The sequence below is a fragment of the Elephas maximus genome, chromosome 9 (assembly GCF_024166365.1).
Source record: "Elephas maximus indicus isolate mEleMax1 chromosome 9, mEleMax1 primary haplotype, whole genome shotgun sequence".
Classification (NCBI taxonomy): domain Eukaryota; kingdom Metazoa; phylum Chordata; class Mammalia; order Proboscidea; family Elephantidae; genus Elephas; species Elephas maximus.
This window is the reverse complement of record NC_064827.1, coordinates 62,465,225-62,485,067: the sequence shown is the minus strand read 5'-3', so window position 1 is coordinate 62,485,067 and position 19,843 is coordinate 62,465,225. Positions and strand designations below refer to the sequence as shown.

At 40.6% G+C, this 19,843-nt stretch overlaps 1 protein-coding gene across 1 annotated transcript in view; it reads right to left on the bottom strand.

The window, feature by feature from the left end:
• The window catches only part of SLC31A1 (solute carrier family 31 member 1), a 47,100-nt gene that overhangs the window by 26,750 nt on the left and 507 nt on the right, over positions 1 to 19,843 (bottom strand). The window lies entirely within an intron of this gene.

Genomic DNA, 19,843 nt, shown 5'->3' with positions numbered 1-19,843 from the left:
ACGAAAATTGCTAATGGGGCTGTGTCCATATTATAATAGCACTTGTGTAAAATGACTCAACCACTACTTGTCAGCTTGTCATATACTGGTGGTTTGCATGTTGGTACGATGCTAGAAGCTATGCCACCAGTATTTCATATGCCAGCAGAGTCACCTATGGTATACAGGTTTCAATGGCGCTTCCAGACTAAGATTAGGAAGAAAGGCTTGACAACTTACTTCCAAAAATTAGTCTGTAAAAAACGCATGGATCACAACAGAATACTGCCCAATATAGTGCTGGAAGATGAGCCCCCTAGGTTGGAAGGCACTCAAAATACACAGTGGCTATAACAAGGGACTTGAGCATACCAATGATTGTGAAGATGGCAGAGGACTGAGCAACATTCTGTTCTGTTGTACATGGGACCACCATGAGTCGGGGTTGCCATGAGTCAGAGTCCACTTGACAGCAACTAACTCAAGAACAAATGACTGAAAGTTGGTAGTTGCTCAGGATGTATTTATGACAAAGGTAGACTAAGCTTCCTGAGGAGCACAGGCAGCAGACTGTAAGGCACGCAGCAAATGCTCAATAGATCCTAATTGGACTGTACAATCTGTACTATACATGCAAACCTTCAACCGTGACATAAATAAACTCTACTTTTCACTCATAACTCCTCAAAGCAGAATTTACATGAGTCTAGTTTTTAACATCCTGATTTAGGAACAGTAACACACATGCTAGTGTCCGAGATCTGGATTCTGGTTCCAACCCTACCACCTTGTGTTCTTTTGGGTAAATCACCTGTGTCAGTTTCTCAACCTTGGCATTACTGACATTTTGGGCTGGATAATTTTTTGTTGTATGGACTGTCCTGTGCATTGTAGGCTATTTAGCAGTATTGTTAGTCTCTATCCACTAAATGCCAGTAGCACTGTCCTAGTTGTGACAACCAAAATGTCTCTAGACATTGCCAAATGTCCCCTGGATGCAAAACTGCCTTCTCCACCTTGAGAACCACTTAAGGTTCTCTGAGTTTTAGTGTCTCACCCAAAGCTCATGGAAACATGGAGATAGTACCTGTCATGTCCTCCTTCAGGGTGGTTGTACACAATTCAAATAAGATAATGAGTGGGAAAAAACACTGAGAAAAAAAAAGACTATATGATACATGTAAAAGCATTACTATTACTCTGTGAGTTATTACTATTATGCTCTATAAGTACCCAACAATGAGGTTGGGGGAAAAAAAAGACTCACATCTTGATAACAGAACCCAGTATAAGGCTTAGGTTAAGGCTATGTGCAGTCTAATATACCTTTTGGATGAGCATCCAATAAATACTTGCTCAATGATTGAAAGTCTGGATCCAATAGTAACTTCACTTACTTTTGCGGCATGTTGTCAGGTTTACTTTTTCTGAGAATTGCTGAGCCACAACAGTGTAATATGTTTCCAAACCTAACTTCACTTAAAGGACATGTCTGGATTAAACAAGAATGACTTCTCAAGATGGAAAACCAAGGTACAGAAGGTACCCATTAGGACCCAGATTCCGACCCAAGTCAGTGCCCTTTCTATTACTTGTATCATGGTGCGTCTATCCAACTATCTTGTGTCCCTGTCTCTTAAACAAAGTTAGCTTTTTTGTTTTCTGGGGCAACCTGGAAAAACTGAGATAAGAAAACAGATTTGTAATTACTGGCAACCGGAATGTGAAAGTTGGAAATGAAGGATTGGTAGTTGGAAAATAATGACCTTGGTGATAGAAAGGATACTGGAGATTACATGATACAATTTTGCAAGACCAACAACTTCTGCAAATACCTTTTTTCAACAACACCCACAACGACTATACACGTGGACCTTGCTCGATGGAATACACAGGAATCAAATTGACTACATTTGTGGAAAGAGAGTATGGCAAGGCTCAATATCATCAGTCAGAACAAGGCCAGGGGACCGACTGTGGAACAGACCATCAACTACTCATATGCAAGTTCAAGCTGAAGTCGAAGAAAATTAAAACAAGTCCATCATGGATTGAATTATGTCCTCCCAAAAATGTGTGCATCAAGTTGGTTAGGCCATGATTCCCAGTATTCTGTGGTTGTCCTCCATTTTGTAATTGTAATTTTATGTTAAAGAGGATTAAGGTGGAATTTCTAACACCCTTACCAGCCACATCCCTGATCCAGTGTAAAGGGAGTTTCCCTGGGGTGTGGCCTGCCCCCACCTGTTATCTTACAAGAGATAAAAGGAAAGGGCCTCAAGCGGGCAGTTGGGGACCTTGTATGGCCAAGAAAGAAGCACCTGAAGCACCTTTGGACCCAGGGTTCCTGCACAGAGAACGATCGTCCTCCAGAGCTGACATAGAGAGAAGGCCTTCCCCTGGAGCTGATGCACTGAATTTGGACGTCTAGCCTACTTGTCTGTGAGAAAATAAATTTCTCCTTGTTAAAGCCATCCATTTGTGGTATTTCTGTTACAGCAGCACTAGATGACTAAGACAAACATATTCCACCTGAATTTAGAGACCATCTCGAGAATAGATTTGATGCATGGAACACTAATGACCGATGACCAGACGAGTTGTGGAATGACATCAAGGACATCATAAATGAAGAAAGCAAGAGGTTGCTTAAAAGACAAAAAGAAAGAAAAGACCAAAATGGATATAAGAGACTCTGAATCTTGCTTGTGAATACTGAGTAGCTAAAGCAAAAGGAAGAAGTGATGAAGTAAAAGAACTGAACAAAAGATTTGAAAGGGGAGCTTGAGAAGACAAAGTAAAGTATTATAATGAAATGTGTGAAGACCTGGAGATAGAAAACCAAAAGGGAAGAATACACTCAGCATTTCTCAAGGTGAAAGAACTGAGGAAAAATTCAAGCCTTAAGCCGCAATATTGAAGGATTCTACAGGGAAAATATTAAATGACACAGGAAGCATCAAAAGATGGAAGAAATACACAGTCACTGTACCAAAAGAATTGGTTGACGTTGAACCATTTCAGGAGGTACCATATGAGGAGGAACCAATGGCTCTGAAAGAAGAAGTCCAAGCTGGACTGAAGGCATTGGCGAAAAATAAGGCTCCAGGAATTGAGGGAATGCCAATTGAGATGTTTCAACAAAAGGATGCAGCACCGGAAGTGCTTACTCGTCTATGCCAAGAAATTTGGAAGACAGCTACCTGGCCAACTGACTGGAAAAGATCCAAACTTATACCCATTCCAAAGAAAGGTGATCCAACAGAATGTGGAAATTATTGAACAGTATCATTAATATCACACACAAGTAAAATTTTGCTGAAGACCATTCAAACAAAAGTGATTGCAGCAGTATATTGACAGGGGAACTACCAGAAATTAAAGCTGGATTCAGAAGATGACGTGGAACCAGGGATATCACTGTTGATGTCAGATGGATCCTGGCTGAAAGCAGAAAACACCAGAAAGATGTTTACCTGTGTTTTATTGACTCTGCAAAGGCATTTGACTGTGTGGATCATAACAAATTATGGATAACATTGTGAAGAATGAGAATTCCAGAACACTTAATTGTGCTCATGAGGAACCTGTGGACAGGCTAAGAAGCGGTCATTTGAACAGAAAAAGGGGAAACTGTGTGGTTTAAAGTTAGTAAAGGTGTGCATCAGGGTTGTATCCTTTCACCATACTTATTCAGTCTATATGCTGAGCAAATAATCTGAGAAGCTGTAGTATATGAAGAAAAATGTGGCATCAGGATTGGAGGAAGATTCATTAACAACCTGCGATGTGCAGGTAACACAGCCTTGTTTGTTTAAAGTGAAGAGGACTTGAAGCACTTACTGATGAAGATTACAGAGCAAAGCCTTCCATATGCATCACACCTCAACATAAAGAAAACAAAAATCCTCACAAGGCATTCTAAAATTTGAGAACTACTGCTCTGAATTAAAGTGATGTACAACATACATAGTACACAGAAATTAAAAACTTGATGTCTAACTAGTGAGAGCTCTAAAAAAGAAAAAAAAAAAAAAGAAACGAAAGCCAAAATTCAACTAGGAACTAAAATAAAGCATTTGTTTATTTTGAAATTCCAGAAGGAGAACAGAACTAGCCTAGTCTTACTGAAAATTTACACATAGTCCACCTAAAATTAAAGAGTCTTCTGGATTAACATAGAATTTAATACAAAATTGCTCTTCTTTAAGATTTGAAAGAGGTCTTTTTTACCCACTGGTGAGTAAAATCTCTGAGTCCCAGATGAAGGGAAAAATCATATATTTTCTGTAGTTTTATTTCTCTAGATTAGTTGTGAAATAACAGAGATTAAACTACTGGGAAGACAGATTCCAAACAGGAAGTATACTGTTTTGCTGAGACTTTTTTTTAATTCCCTCTGTGTGAAGAAATGGTTGGGTGTAGTTAACAACATGATTAATGAAATTAAGATGTGCTCCCAGCTGACCACTCCAAGGGCTGCCCCTAGCCATTAACCATTGTCTTTTTGAGATTGGTAGCTCTGTTTGAGATCCTGAATAGCCAACAAAATACAAACGAAAATACATTAGGAGCAAACTGTGGGTAGAAAAGATATTTTATCTTCCTTTGTTTTGGCGGCTCTCCAAGAGTACGGAGGATCTCTAGTCATTCTCTAACTGGTAAAACTGTACTTACTGGTTGCCAGCCCTTGGGCAAACTGCTTAATATTCTCTGTGCTTCAGCTGTAAAATGGGGATAATAAAGGTAACCTACCTCATAAGATTGTTTTAAGGAATATAATTAGGAGTTCACTGAGGTAACAGCATAGTGGTTAAGAAGGCAGGTTGGAAAAACAAAACAAAAGCAAACGTGATGCCACTGAGTCAATTTCGATTCACAGAGACCCTATAGGACAGAGCAGAACTGCCCCACAGGGTTTCCAAGGAACAGCTGGTGGATTCGAACTGCCAACCTTTGGTTAGTAGCTGTCTTAGTTATTTAGTGCAGCTAAAACAGAAATACCACAGGTGGATAGCTCCATCAAACAAAAGTTTATTCTCTCACAGTTGAGGAGGTTAGAAGTCTGAATTCTGGTGCCACCCCCGGAAAAGTCTTTCTCTTTCTGCTGGCTCTGGGGGTAGGTCCTTGTCATCAATCTTCCCCTGTTCTAGGAGCTTCTCAGTGCAGGGACCCCAGGTCCAAAGGACGCACATTCCTGGCTCTACTTTCTTGGTGGTATGAGGTCCCCCTGTGTCTCTGATTCTCTCTTTTATATCTCAAAAGAGATTGACTTAACACAAAACCTAATCTTGTACATTGAGTCCTGCCTCATTAACAAATGTCAGGAATTCCACCTCATTAACATGATAGAGGTAGGATTTACAACACATAGGAAAATCATATCAGATGACAAAATGGTGGACAATCACACAATACTGGGAATCATGGCCTAGCCAAGTGGATACATATTTTCTGGGGACACAATTCAATCCGTAACAGCAGCTGAGCTTTTAGCCACTGTGCCACTAGGGCTCCCTCTAAAATAGGGATAACAATACTACCTACCTCATTACAGTGTAAATTTGCACACTTACCTAAATACAGTAATTCTTTGATAAATGTTCAGTATTATTATTTCTTAATCTAGTGTTCTCTCTAAACTTGGAAAGGATACTAAGGTCAATATACTATGTGAATGGCACGTGTACAATTCTTCGAATCCTTTGATTTGTCCTCCACCAAATACCCCATTTCTAAACCTCTTTTCTAACCTCTGCTGCTCTCAGTTGGGGGTTTTCAGGGATGTGTCAATGAATCCTACCCACTTAACTTCACAGGCAGGGCCATCCTTTACCTGTGCTGAATCATGCAGTTAATATATTTATTTGAAATGTCTCAAAGTGTTTGGCTTCTCCCTCTCTGTTTTGCATTTAGAAAAGAAGCCTTTTTGTATTTATATATTTCAGTATTCATTTCACTTAGGATTTGGGGCAAGAAAGATGATGTGCTCAAAATGCCATCTTGAAATGGAAATAAGATACATTATTTGTTTTTGTCTATATTATTTTTCCTACATTCTAATTTCTTAAGTGTAGGTAAGGGGTTGCCATGAGTTGGAATCAATTCAGCACCAACTAAGAATAACAGGTAAGGCGTAGTAACTAATCTAAGCTATAACACAGCACCATACGTCCTGTAGTATTTCTGAGTCTATAAGAAAGGAAACTCTTTTCATGGCTAGTTTCTAGAAAGCTCATAGACCTTTTACAGGTAGTCCAAATAGCACGCAGAAAGAAGCCTAATTAGGCACCTGGTCTGAACCATGTAGAAGTAATTTTCCCTGAGAATCTGGTATTGTGGCATTGAAGAAAGCTTGTATTTGGAAAGGTGGGGCCTACCTAGGTGAGCTGCATATTTAGCCTTATAATCCTGTCATCTGTAACTTACTGGAGATATAGTCTAGAAGTGGGCCTGTTATCTTCTAGAATAGCTTATCAGAGCTAACCCACAGAGAGACTACCAGTACCTAAGGCATGATCCACAGACAAGTTTCTTTATTCTAAAATCAGAAAAATCAAGACTAATCAAACTGCTTCTTATAAACGTCCAGCTTCATTCATTTATAAGCCAGAGTTCATATTCCTCAAATATCACTTTGATCTTTGATTTCATGCCCACAAACTGAGATGTGGGAATAAAAAGATACCTGTTTATTTTGAGCTACATATTCTGGTGTTGTTTCTACAGAGTATGCCTAACTCCATAGCTACCACTAGTGTGTGGCTAAATAAATAAGGTTCCAAGCTTTTAGCACACAACAAAGACTGGTACTGGGAATCGGAAGGATGTGTGTGTATGTGTGTGTAGTGTTTGTGTGTGTGTATATATATTTACTTAAACATACACAGACAAACATCCTTTCCAAGATAATTTACTTGGTTTCTTGTCCCTTCCTGAACCACATTAAGCTTACACATAGGGGTAGGTTAAAAGGTATGTCACGGCTGTGCAGGAAAAGGAAGGATATGGATGGAGTCTGAGGGGATACCAAAGTAGAGATTAGATCACTTTGACATCTACCCCAACTCAATTCAACAAACTATTAAGTATCCTTTGTTCCAGGGACTATAAGAAATTTGGAGATGAAGAGAACGGAGGCTTTGGCTTAAGTCTGCTATTGTACAGGCCAAATATCACAAGCAAAAGAAGATGATGGAGGCAAGAAAGGAAGATTAGTATATGTGGTTAAGAAGGGATGAGACCTGGAAGAAACTGATACAATTCTTGACAGTTTCTAACCCCTCAAAAAGACAAGTGACTGTTACGGTATCACACACCTCACGATTACAAAAAAAAAAAAAAAAAAACCCCTGGGAAGCCAGAAGAAAACACACATAATCAGACAGATATTAGTGCAGTGCAATGGGTTAGGAATTATATATGGCCTTTCTGGACTTGGGTTTGTAATTCTACCAAAAATAACCGGCTGGGCTACAGCCTGTCCTGTGATTGGTTTATCTTACACACCCTGTGGGGATTGGTCAATTCATGGTCTGGTGGGAGGAAACTGACATAGAGTAGGCTTACATAAGGGCCAATCCCACAGAGGTAGAGGTGACCTCACTAATATCAAGAACCTTTGGACCTGGGATCCCGGCTCTGAAAATCTTCTAGACCCAGAAAAGAAAGCCGTAAAACTGAAGCCAGCAAGAAGTGGCAACCACAGCAGAACCAGTGGCAGAAAAAAAAAAGCAGTACCAATATGAGTACCAGGAACCAGGAGATCGGCAGGACCACAGAGTAAGACAGAGCTGAGTGCCTTCGGGCAGAAGGCTTGCTGGCAGAGTTGGGTGCCTCTGGGTACTTGTTAGTGGAGCTAAAAAGGTGTAACACTTGCCCGAGCAGGGCAGAGGCTGAGAGAATGCCCGGCAGTGGGCACGGCTGAGAGAAGGCCTGCCTGCTCACAGTTGAGAGAAGGGCCACCTAATTGCAGACACAGCCAAGCTGAGAGCTGTCTTGGTTGGAAGCTGTCCTGATTGAAGAACTGTATCGTATCTCCTGAGTTATATCCTATTACTTCCAAGTTGATCCTGATCCTGAGTTGCAGCCTGTTACCTCCCTAATAAACCACATGATCATGAGTATGATCTGTGAGTTCTGTGTGGCCACTGCAAAGAATTACTGAACCCAGCAGCAGAGAAACAGAGTGTGGGGAGGATGGCCAATGTTAGAAAAGCTGGAGAGTGGAGGTACATCTGACCTCTACCTCATAGGAACCAGCTTTGGTCTGATACTGATTCTCTCTCTTCTTTGTGAAGTTAGAAGAGGTTGATGCTACTAGATTACAGTTAGGCTCTCTTTATCTTTCCATTTTCATTCCCTACATCGATCATAATAAACAGCAAATCTTCCAAATCCTCCACTTGATAAGTACTGGGAAAAGCACTTGGAAAAAGTATCCTTTTGCTTTAAGTTTATAATATTCACCTTGCAGGTTAGCTCTTGAGTAATATCACACTGAAAAGCACTAGAAAAATCTATAGGACTGTGATACAGGTGACTTTTGTCAAGTCTGTAATTCAACATAATTTTGGTGGTTACCTATATTTGGCCCTACATAAGACTTAATCTCTAAATAACAAAAGATACAAGATTAGGATGTTTCCAGGAAAACGATACCTTCTCATCTCTTTCACTACTCATTTACAATTAAAGTCTCAGAATATCGGAACTAGAAGAGAGTCTTTAGTTAACAGTCTCATGCATATAACCTTTGATACAGCAATTCCACTTCTAAATATTTATCCTACAGATATACTGGCCCATGTGTGAAATGACACATGTACAAAATTATATATCACAGGACTGTCTGTAACAATAAAATATTGAAAATACAACCTAAATGTTCATTGATAGGGCACTGATTAAACACAGTATCATTTATTTCCATACAAAAAATACTCTGCAGCCATAAACAAGAAATAGGAAGCTCTGTATATACTCGTCTGTCAGTCTGTCATACTGCAGTGGCTTGCATGTTGCTGGGACACTGGAAGCTATGCCAATGGTATTTCAAATACCAGGAGGGTCAACCAGGGTGGACAGGTTACAAAAGAGCTTCCAGACTAAAACAGACTAGGAAGACCTAGAGATCTACTTCTGAAAATTAGCCAATGAAAACCTTATAGATCACAATAGAACACTGTCTGACTTCCTTGCTATGTCATTAAAAAAATAGGAAGGATCAATTGTTGGAGGAGGACATCACATTAGGTGAAGCAGAAGACAAGCAAGGGTGAGGGAAACCCTTGGTGAGATGGGTTGGCACAATAGCCGTAAAGATGTGTTCGAACATTATCAGTGATCATGAGGATGACAAAGGAGCAGGCAACTTTGTAAACAAGACAGTGGTAATATCAGTGGCTTCTAGGAGGCGAACTGGTCAGATGTGAGTAGGAGCAGAAGGAACATTTCTCACCAAATATTCTCGTGTACCCTTTGAATTGTGAACCATGTGAATATATTTCCTATTACAAACAAATTAAATTAAAAAAAATTAAGTTATCATGAAGTCCTTCTTCTCATATTACAGAAGGAAAACTGAGGTCCATGCTACTGAATGATAGCTAATATAGTCTTTAGTCAACTGAACCCTTAACATTCTCATATAAGGCTTTTGTAACACTAGGCTAGAAGTCCCTGGGTGGTGCAAACAGTTAAGTGCTTGGCTACTAACTGAAAGGTTAGTGGTTCAAATCCACCCAGAGGCACCTGTGGAGTGCAGGTCTACTCTGAAACATATGGGGTCGCCATGAATCAGAACTGTCTAGACAGCAACTGCATTTTTAAACACTAGGCTAACTATTTACCTCTCTCTTATTTCTTCAGATGATTTGGTGAGAAGCAGCTAAGCCGGAGGGGTTTCTGAGCTTCACATATCCTGTTTGGTGGCAAATAACATGGAAGATCCTATTTCTCTTGCCTACTCCCACCTTTCTGTACAAAGAAGATCAAGTGTACAACTACATTCTTCACGAAAGCATTTAGAAAAGCTTTTATTTGTCTGGTCCGAACAGGACAACTCAAATTTGATATGTCAAACAAACAAACTGAAAAGGTCTTTTAGTTATGCAATGATAGAAGGGCCTAAGTCCAATAGGGAGTGGATCTCCCAGCTACTATACTCCATTTCTCCAATACCTTTTGTTGCTGGATAAACCATACCCTGGAATAAAGCAATCACGAGATGCACCCTTTCACACTCCTCTGACTGGCTCCTCTTCTGGTCTTTACACATTGCCAGTCTGCTAAAACATAAGTCTTTAGTATGAGTTATGTAAAGATTTTAGCGTGTTTTATAAAGAATGTGATAGAGTGGAAAGAGCACTGGACTAGACATCAAAGGCACTGAGCTCTAGCCACACACTAGCCTTGTGACATTAAGCAAACCACTTAAACCCAGTAAGAACTCATTTTTTCATTTGCAAAATGGATATAAAAATACCCACCCTACCAACCTCACAGGGTTGTGAGGATCAAATAAAATAATACATGTCAAAGTCCTTTCTATTCTAACGTGTAGTAAGTACAAAATATTATTAATATCTTGATTACTCATTAGATGAGAAAATTAATCTCTGAAAGGAAATGTCCAAGTCACAAATAGGACTCACTTTTATGTCACTTAAAGTATACAGTGTCCTATAGTTTGATTTAAGGAGCCCTGGTGAAGCAAATGTTTAAATGCTTGACTCCTAACTGAAAGGTTGGCAGTTTAAACCCACCCTGCAGCTCCACGGGAGAAAGACCTGGCGATCTGCTTCTGTAAAAATTATAGCCAAGAAAACTATACGGGGCAGTTCAACTCTGTCATGTGGGGGCCGCTGAGTCAGAATCAATTTCACAGCACCTAACAACAACATAGTTTGCTTCAAAGAACACTGGCTAGTCAGGATCGTACATGCTGGCAAAGCATTGCTTTAACTGCCTTCTTGTTAAAATCAAAGGCAGACAAAGTTCTTTCTTGTTTAAACTTTCCTTTAATCATATGAAAATCCTAGTGGTATGTATAGTGGGGTTAAGTGCTATGGGTGCTAACCTACAGGGTAGCTATGAGTCAGAATCGACTCAACAGCAGTGGTGGGTTGGTGCTAACCAAAAGGTCAGCAGTTCAAATCCACCGGGTGCTCCTTGGAAACTCTATGGAGCAGTTCTTCTCTGTCCTGTAGGGTTGCTATGAGTCGGAATTGATTTGACGGCAACGGTTTGGGTTTTTTGGGTTTAGTCATATATGATTTCAAATTGTCTAAATCACAACATTGTTAGTTTGCCTGGGAATAATCCCAAGAATCAATGCGGTGTGAGGCAGAAACCAGAAACATTTTAACTCTTTTGTTTTTAATTCAGTAAGAAAATCCAATTAAATACATTACACAAGATAACAGGAAGTAGTACCCCATCAAAACATTAATTAATAAAGTATAATTTAATGAAAGTGTATTGTGCTGTTGTGTGCCGTCGAGTCGGTTCCAACTGAGAGTAGAACTGTAGAACTGCCCCATAGGGTTTCCAAGACTGTAACCTTTTTCTTTTTTTTAACATATTGTGATTACATTTATATGAAATATCCAGTATAGGTAAATCCATACAGGCAGAAAGCAAATTGGTGGTTAACAGGGCTAGAGGGAGGAGAGAACAGGGAGTGACTGCTCAGTGGGTATGGAGTTTCCTTTTGAGGTGATGAAAATGTTTTTTATTTTATTTAATTGTGATTTAGGTAAAAGTTTACAGCTGAAGTTACTCATTCAAAATTTTATACACATAACGTTTTGTGATATCAGTTGTAATCCCCGCAATGTGACAGCATTCTCCCCCTTTCTACACCACAATGCTGTAATCTTTATGGAAGCAAACTAACACATCTTTCTCCTGTGGAGAGGCTGGTGGATTCGAACCACCAACCTTTTGGTTAGCAGCCAAGAGCTTAACCACTGCACTACCAGGGCTCCTTGAAAGTGTATTAAGAGAATGTAAACAAAAATGAGGAAAGTTGTGCAGTGCCTCAGATAGCGACTACATGGTGTGGTGGAAAAAGTACTGGGTTAGGAATTTGCATGTTGTTGTTAGGTGTTGTCAAGTCAGTTCTGACTCATAGCAACCCTATGTACAACAGAACAAAACACTGCCCAGTCCTGCGCCATCCTCACAATCATGGCTATGTTTGAGCCCAGTGTTGCAGCTACTGTGTGAATTCATCTCACTGAAGGTCAGGAAGACCCTCTCTTGCTGACCCTCACTTTACTAAGCGTGATGTCCTTCTCTAGGGACTGGTCCCTCCTGATAACACGTCCAAACTACGTGAGATGAAGTCTCACCATACTCACTTCTAAGGAGCATTCTGGCTGTACTTCCTCCAAGACAGATTTGTTCATTCTTCTGGCAGCGCATGGTATATTCAATATTCTTTGCTAACACTATAATTCTAGGCATCAATTCTTCTTTCGTCCTCCTTATTTTTTGTCCAGCTTTCACATGCATATGAGAAGACTGAAAATACCATGGCTTGGGTCAGGTGCACTTTAGTCCTCAAAGTGACATCTTCGCCTTTTAACACTTTAAAGAGGTCTTTTGCAGCAGATTTGCCCAACGCAATACATTGATTTCTTGACTGCTGCTTCCAGTGGCATTGATTGTGAATCCAAGTAAAATGAAATTCTTGGCAACTTCAGTATTTTCTCCGTTTATCATGATATTGCTTGTTGGCCCAGTTGTGAGCACTTTCATTTTCTTTAGTTAAGGTGTAATCCATACTGAAGGCTGTAGTCTTTGATTTTCATCAGTAAGTGCTTCAAGTTCTCTTCACTTTCAGCAAGCAAGGCTGTGTCACCTGCATATCGCAGGTTGTTGATGAGTCTTCCTCCAATCCTGATGCCATGTTCTTCTTCATATAGTCTAGCTTCTCAGATTATTTGTTCAGCATACAGACTGAATAAGCATGGTAAAAGCATATAGCCCTGACACACACCTTTCCTGACTTTAAGCCACACAGTATCTCCTTGTTTTGTTTGAACGGCTGCCTCTTGGCCTATGTACACGTTCCACATGAGCATAATTAATTGTTCTGGAATTCCCATTCATGATTTGTTACGATGCACACAGTTGAATCCTTCTGCATAGCTAATAGAACACAGGTAAACATCTTTCTGATATTCTCTGCTTTCAGCCAAGGTCCATCTGACATCAGAAATGATATCCCTCGTTCCACCCCCTCCTCTGAATCCAGATTGAATTTCTGGCAGTTCCCTGTTGAGGTACTGCCTATAACCATTTTTGAATCCTCTTCTGCAAAATTTAGCTGAATAATCCTTAGGAATTTAGTGTATTCATTCATTCAATATTGTGTACCTATTGAGTGGAGATACTATAATGGATGCCTGTTCTCAAGAAAACCAGTTTGGTGGAAGAGGGAAACATGCAAATAAGTACATTATAAAATGTGCTAAGATAAAGATAATGCACAAAGCTGTGTGTGAGCTGATAAAAAGCCATCAGCAAAGGTAGGTAATACGGGGGCCTGTGGATGTGGTGTTAGCAGCATACTTTTTTCTTTTAAAAAATTCAATGACTGTGTTCTAAACTGCTTCAAAATCATATAAACATTCAGCGTAATATTATAACAACTCTACCATCTACTTAGGAAAAGACTCAACCTGGCTAAAAAAGGTTCTCTAACACTTCACTGGTTGACAGTTTTCCTCTCTTCATGCGTTTCCTCCAATAAGTTTCGCATTTGCTTTTGCAATGTAGGATTCCATCTCATAAGGCTGTATTGCATAATCTCCCCAGCCTACAAAGGCAGGTTGTATACAAAAGCGCAGGACCATTGTGTAAAGAAAAAGAGGTAGGGTGGACCCTTCTCAACCGTTTCCTTCTCCGCAGGGGTTTGCATTCCTAAGGATGGGCCACTCCTCTGCTTGGGGATGTTACCTAAATCATGAAATGATATCACACAAAGCAGTGAACTTCAAAAGTATTTCCTTCCCAGCCCCTACTATAAGATTTCTTTTGGCATAAACTGCCAGACTTTTGAGGCCTGGTCAGACTTAGTCAGAAACTCCTGAAAACTTAGGATTTTTAATGGCTTGATTATGCTAAGAGCCGCACATGGGAGTGCAGGCATCAGCAACCTTCCCACTCTCCCTACTCTTCCTCAAGCATGCCTGGCCTGCCAACTTTAGATGGGAGATATGAGTTCTGCCAGGTCACTGACTTATCTGCCATCTTCCACTAGTTGAAGTCATCCTGTCACTGTGAATACTTGCTTTTCCAGTGGTGATTATCTTTTTCTTCTGGTGGAGAAGGCACAGTTGGAAACAGGAGGGAGCCAAGAGAAACAGACTTAAAGATCAAAGGCTTAAAAATGAAGTGGCTACTCACATGGAGTGGGGCTAGGGAAACTCTTATCTTTTACTTCAAACACTGGTAAGCCATTTGAATTTTTCTTACATCAATGATGTCATCTTAGAATAAATTCCATTTCCTATTAAGTACAAACTTGTTACCTTGGTCTTCAAGTTATTTGACAATAAATATGGCCCTGGGCTTCTTTTCAATTTTAATCTACTACTTCCCTATGTGTACTGTTTATAGTCTTATACTCTTAGTAAACTATCCCACAGAACTCTCTTAACCAACTTAATTGACAACACACTGGCTAGACTATTCTCCACTATGATGACAGCAACATTTCTTTCTCCCACTCAGTGGAGTTGTATGCTTATCAAGCGTGTCAGTTGTGTTTGCTCACAAACCAATTTATGTTGGTTGTGCTTATTACCTCCATTTTACATTGGAGGAAACTGAATAATCTACCCAAAACCAAAAAAAAAAAAAAAAAACCAAACCCAGTGCCATCGGGTCGATTCCGACTCATAGTGACCCTATAGGACAGAACAGAACTGCCCCATAGAGTTTCCAAGGAGCGCCTGGCGGATTCGAACTGCCAACCCTTTGATTAGCAGCCGTAGCACTTAACCACTACGCCACCAGGAAGCAGCAAAGCAGTGTGGCTCCAGAGGTTAAGCAGTTAACTAGTATACTACACAGACTTCTAGTAGTTGTTTCTATGAAAACCAAGTGGAATGCTTTTTGGAAAACACTAGATAAAAGTGAGTCACAGATACACACAAACCTGCTGTCAGGTGTGGAAGAGACCATTATAAAAGGCTGGGGGTGGGGAATTTCATAAAAACCTATAAAAATTCTATACTCAGACTACTTTGCAAGTGACTTTATACATAGACAATTTGTTAACAAACGAGTGTGACTATGTTGCAATAAAACTTTATTTACAAAAACTGGCAGCTGGTAGGGCCTGGATTTGGCCTGCAAGCTGTAGTTTATAGATCTCTGTCACCCACACTTCAAGAGAAGGCTAAGGCCTAATATTAAAAGAACGGCAAAAGAATGTTTATCTTTTAAGTTAAAATAAAATGCTTAACGCATGCGTGTAACTAATATCTGTACAATTCCCTGCTCTAGCGTACTTTTTCAGTTAACCAACTACTTGCTCTAACTGCATTAGCAAAGAGGGTGTGATGGTTAAGGTCATGTGTCAACTTGGCTGGGCCATGATTCTCAGTGGTTTTAAAAAAAACCAAACCAAACCCAGTGCTGTCGGGTCGATTCTGACTCATAGGAACCCTATAGGACAGAGTAGAACTGTCCCATAGAGTTTCCAAGGACTGCCTGGCGGATTCGAAACTGCCAACCCTTTGGTTAGCAGCGGTAGCACTTAACCACTATGCCACCAGGGTTTCCTCTCAGTGGTTTGGAAGTTATATAGTGATGTAATTTGGCAGTTATGTACTGATATAGTTATCCTCCATCTTATGATATAATGTAATCACCTCCATGATGTGATAAGCCAATCAGTTATAAGGGGAGTTTCCTCAGGGATTTGGCCTGTATCCAATATATATGGATGTTCTGGCAAAGTTTGGTGGCTTTTGCTCACTCTGGATCCTCTGGTTTTTGGGACTTGAAGCAGCAGCCTGCCATACTGGCTGCCAATCTTGGGTTTGTCAGCCCTTGTAGCTATGTGAGTCAGGAGATGCCTCCAGCCTGATGCCTGATCCACAGACTTCAGACTTGCCAGCCTCTACAACCACGTGAGCCATTTCCTTGAGACAGATCTCTCTCTCCATATACATATATGCTTCACTGGTTTTGCTTCTCTAGAGAATTCAGCCTAACACAGAGGGCATCTCCTGTCTTGTGAGAAATCTGTATTTCTTTCCTGCCTTTGTCCCTGGGTGGTACAAGCGGTTTACACACTTAGCTGCCAACTGAAAGGTTGGAGATGCCTTGGAAGAAAGGCCTGGCAATCTACTTTGAAAAAACCAGCCACTGAAAACCCTATGGAGCACAGTTCTATTCTGACACACATGGCATTGCCATGAATTGGAATCAACTTGACAGCAGTTGCTGATTTTAACTCCTCGCCTTTGTGCTTTTGCCAAAGCTGCTCCCTCAACCTGAGTTTTACTTCCTTGCTTCTACTTAATAGAATCCTACTCATCTTCAAGCCCATTATCTAACCCCATACCCTACTCCAAACTAGATATGACTTCTTTGAAATTTTACAGTAATAAACTTTTACTTCTCTTGGGACTTACTTTGCTCTGTTTTCTATCATGGTTATTTGTGTACTTCAGTTATCCCCACTATTCAACTATAAGCACTCTGAGGGCAAGAAAAATTATTTACTCATTTTCCTATCCCGGGTAACACCCAGCACAATGCCTTACATGTAGAAGGTTTTCAGATGATATTTGTTCAATTGTTTCTGATATTCTTCTGCTTTCAGTGACTGAGTGAACGGAACACTATACTACCCCCCACCTATATTCAATTCATATCCCTATCACCACACCTATGATCTAATGTGGTTATAGCTTTACTATGAATGGTAAATTGCATTCACCAGTACAAATCAGTATGTGTGTACTTGTAAACAAAAATTGAAAAAAGAAAATTTAGTCTACATTGTCATCTCTGTTGCAAAATAGCTGATAATTTGAAAGGAATCATTTAACTTGCAGCTTCCCAGTTTTCAGCAGGTCAATACAACACATTAGGTGAATATATCTAAAAGCTGTACACTGAACTAAAACAACAACAAATAAACAAAAATTCTTCCTTTACACTCGAGATCTGGGTTGTGCTTCATTTACCACTCTATTCCCAGCAGTATTTAGTAGATGTTGGGTCTAATTCATTTCTTTTACCAAGTGCTTAGAGAGCCTGGCTCAAGCTCAGAGTGTGTTAGAGGCAGGGCTGGGATGGAAATTCGGGTCTCCTGCTTCCTAGTCTAATATTAACAAACTGAAGTTATTCTAATTCAAGAAGAAGGTGCTCTGGTGGCACAGTGGTTAAAGTGTGCAGCAGCTAACTGAAAGGCTGGTGGTTTGAATCCGCCACCCACTCTGTGGGAGAAGGATGAGGCAGTCTGCTTCCATAAAGATTTACAGCCTTGGAAACCCTATGGGGCAGTTCTACTCTGTCCTGCAGGGTCACTATGAGTCGGAAACAACTCGACGGTAATGGGTTTTTGGGTTTTGGGCCTAGGTAAAAGGCTACTTAAAGTTTATCTTAAATTCTCGATGTAAACACCAAATCCAGAAGATACAAAGAAGAAAACTCAAATGTTATAGAAAACATCCTCGATAAAAATATCCTCATTCAAGAATGCAAGATAAGTGCTCAAATGCTCCCACAGCATTTTTTTAAAGAGCAATCATCAGATGTTTCAATGCTGGACTGGTTTTGGGGCAAGAGGTTGGAAAGGGCTATGTTACTTATCCAGTTCATTTTTTATCCTCTGAGGAGTAGCCAAGTTCACATTCTAACCAGAGCTACTACAGTAAGTTCCAGCGCTTAGATTCCAATTCCACCATTGCTTTAACACTGTCAGCCTTCACTGCTTTAACCATATCTGCAAAACACAAAAAGCAAACCAACAGTCCTATTCCTCAGTTTAATGGAAGAATAATTCACTTACAAATATTATAGTTACGTATAATATTTCCAGCTACGCTATTAACCTCTCCCTCCTCCCGTAGAACTTTAGACAATAGTAAAATAACTTTCTATTAACAAGAGACTAAGCAACCCAGACGGTTTGCAACTAGTACAGCAATTTTATCTTTCTGGAAACTACCTATAAAAGGCAACAGCCGTTGCTGGACTCTCTGGGTCTCATATGAAAAAATTCTGACAGTAAACTAAGGAATAAAGGAATAAAGATGAATTCCATTATTTAATCTAACAAAGAATTAAAAAGAACCTATTAGGTAAGGAGCTGTGGTAGCACAGCGGTTAAGAGCTATGGCTATTAACCAAAAAGCTGGCAGTTGGGATCTACCAGCCGCTCCTTGGAAACCGTATGGGTCAGTTCTATTCTGTCCCATAGGGTTGCTGTGAGTTGGAATCGACTCGACAGCAATGGGTTATTACAGGTCTCCGGGTGGCACAAGTGGTTTGCAATCAGCTGCTAGCCTAAAGGCTGACAGTTCAAACCCATCTAGTGGAGCTGCTGAACAAAGGCCTGGTGATCTGCTTCCGTAAAGATCACAGCCAAGAAAATCCTATGATCCTTTCAACTCTCAAACACATGGGGCTACCATCAGTTGGAATGAACTCAATGCCAGTGGGTTTTATTATTGGTAAGGAGTCCCTGGGCAGTGCAAATGGTTAACATGCTCTGCTGCTAACCAAAAGGTTAGAGGTTCAAGTCCACCCAGAGGGACCTCAGAAGACCTGGCGATCTACTTTTGAAAAATCAGCCACTGAAAACCCTATGGAGCACAGTTCTACTCTGACACACACAAGGTCTCCATGAGTCAGAATTGACTAGACAGTAACTGTGTTTCTAAATTTTTTTATGGGTAAGCAGCCATAGTACTCAGTGACACAGAAGATACCAAGGTGAATAAGGTTGTCCCTGTCCTCAAATAAGGTTGTCTCTGTCATACGGGAAGTGCCAAGAGGTACAAAGTTCCCTGGGAGAGAATAATAACCACTTCATTTCAATTTCATACCACCAGATTAAAGGGCACTTGTAGTAGGGGCAGCCCTAAGTAAAAGAACTCCAGTGAGATCTGTGGAAATAGACACTACCTACTTACCTACAGTAGAGTTAGGCCAGGCTCACCCTGGGACTTTCAAGAATTTAACCAGGTTAACCAAAGAAATACTTATGTAAAATACAGGGAGGGTGGAAGCTGGAGGCAGAGGAGTCAGGAACAACTGATGTTGACTTAGGACTGTTGCAAGAAGACTCAGCGAAACCCGGGCGAAGGTTGGAGCTGGGGATTTTCGGTCTCCTAAATTTCACCCAGAAACTCTGGTGGCATAGAGGTTAAGTGCTACGGCTGCTAACCAAAAGGTCAGCAGTTTGAATCCACCAGGCGCTCCTTGGAAACTCTGTGGGGCAGTTCTACTCTCTCCTACAGGGTGGCTATGAGTCGGAATCGACTCGACGGCAATGGGTTTGGTTTTGGATTTGAAGTTTCACCCACCCCCAGAATACTCCAGCTCCTCCGCACCTCACCTGCCAGTGAAATACATGGACATTAAAAAGGGGACTTCCCTCATGGCGTATACCAGTCTAGTAATAACCTCTCCATAAATGCACGCAGTACTTACGGGCTGGTAAGCTTCCTGTTCATCCATCAGTTTCAGTTTGCGAAATCCCGAATCAAAGGACTAAGGATCCTGCCGGGTCTGCCTTTTACTCTGTGTGACCCTGGGCTAGTCACCCAAACATTTAGTTCCTCCGTTTCTCTATCTGTAAATCCTGGGATTATGAGACTAGGATTGA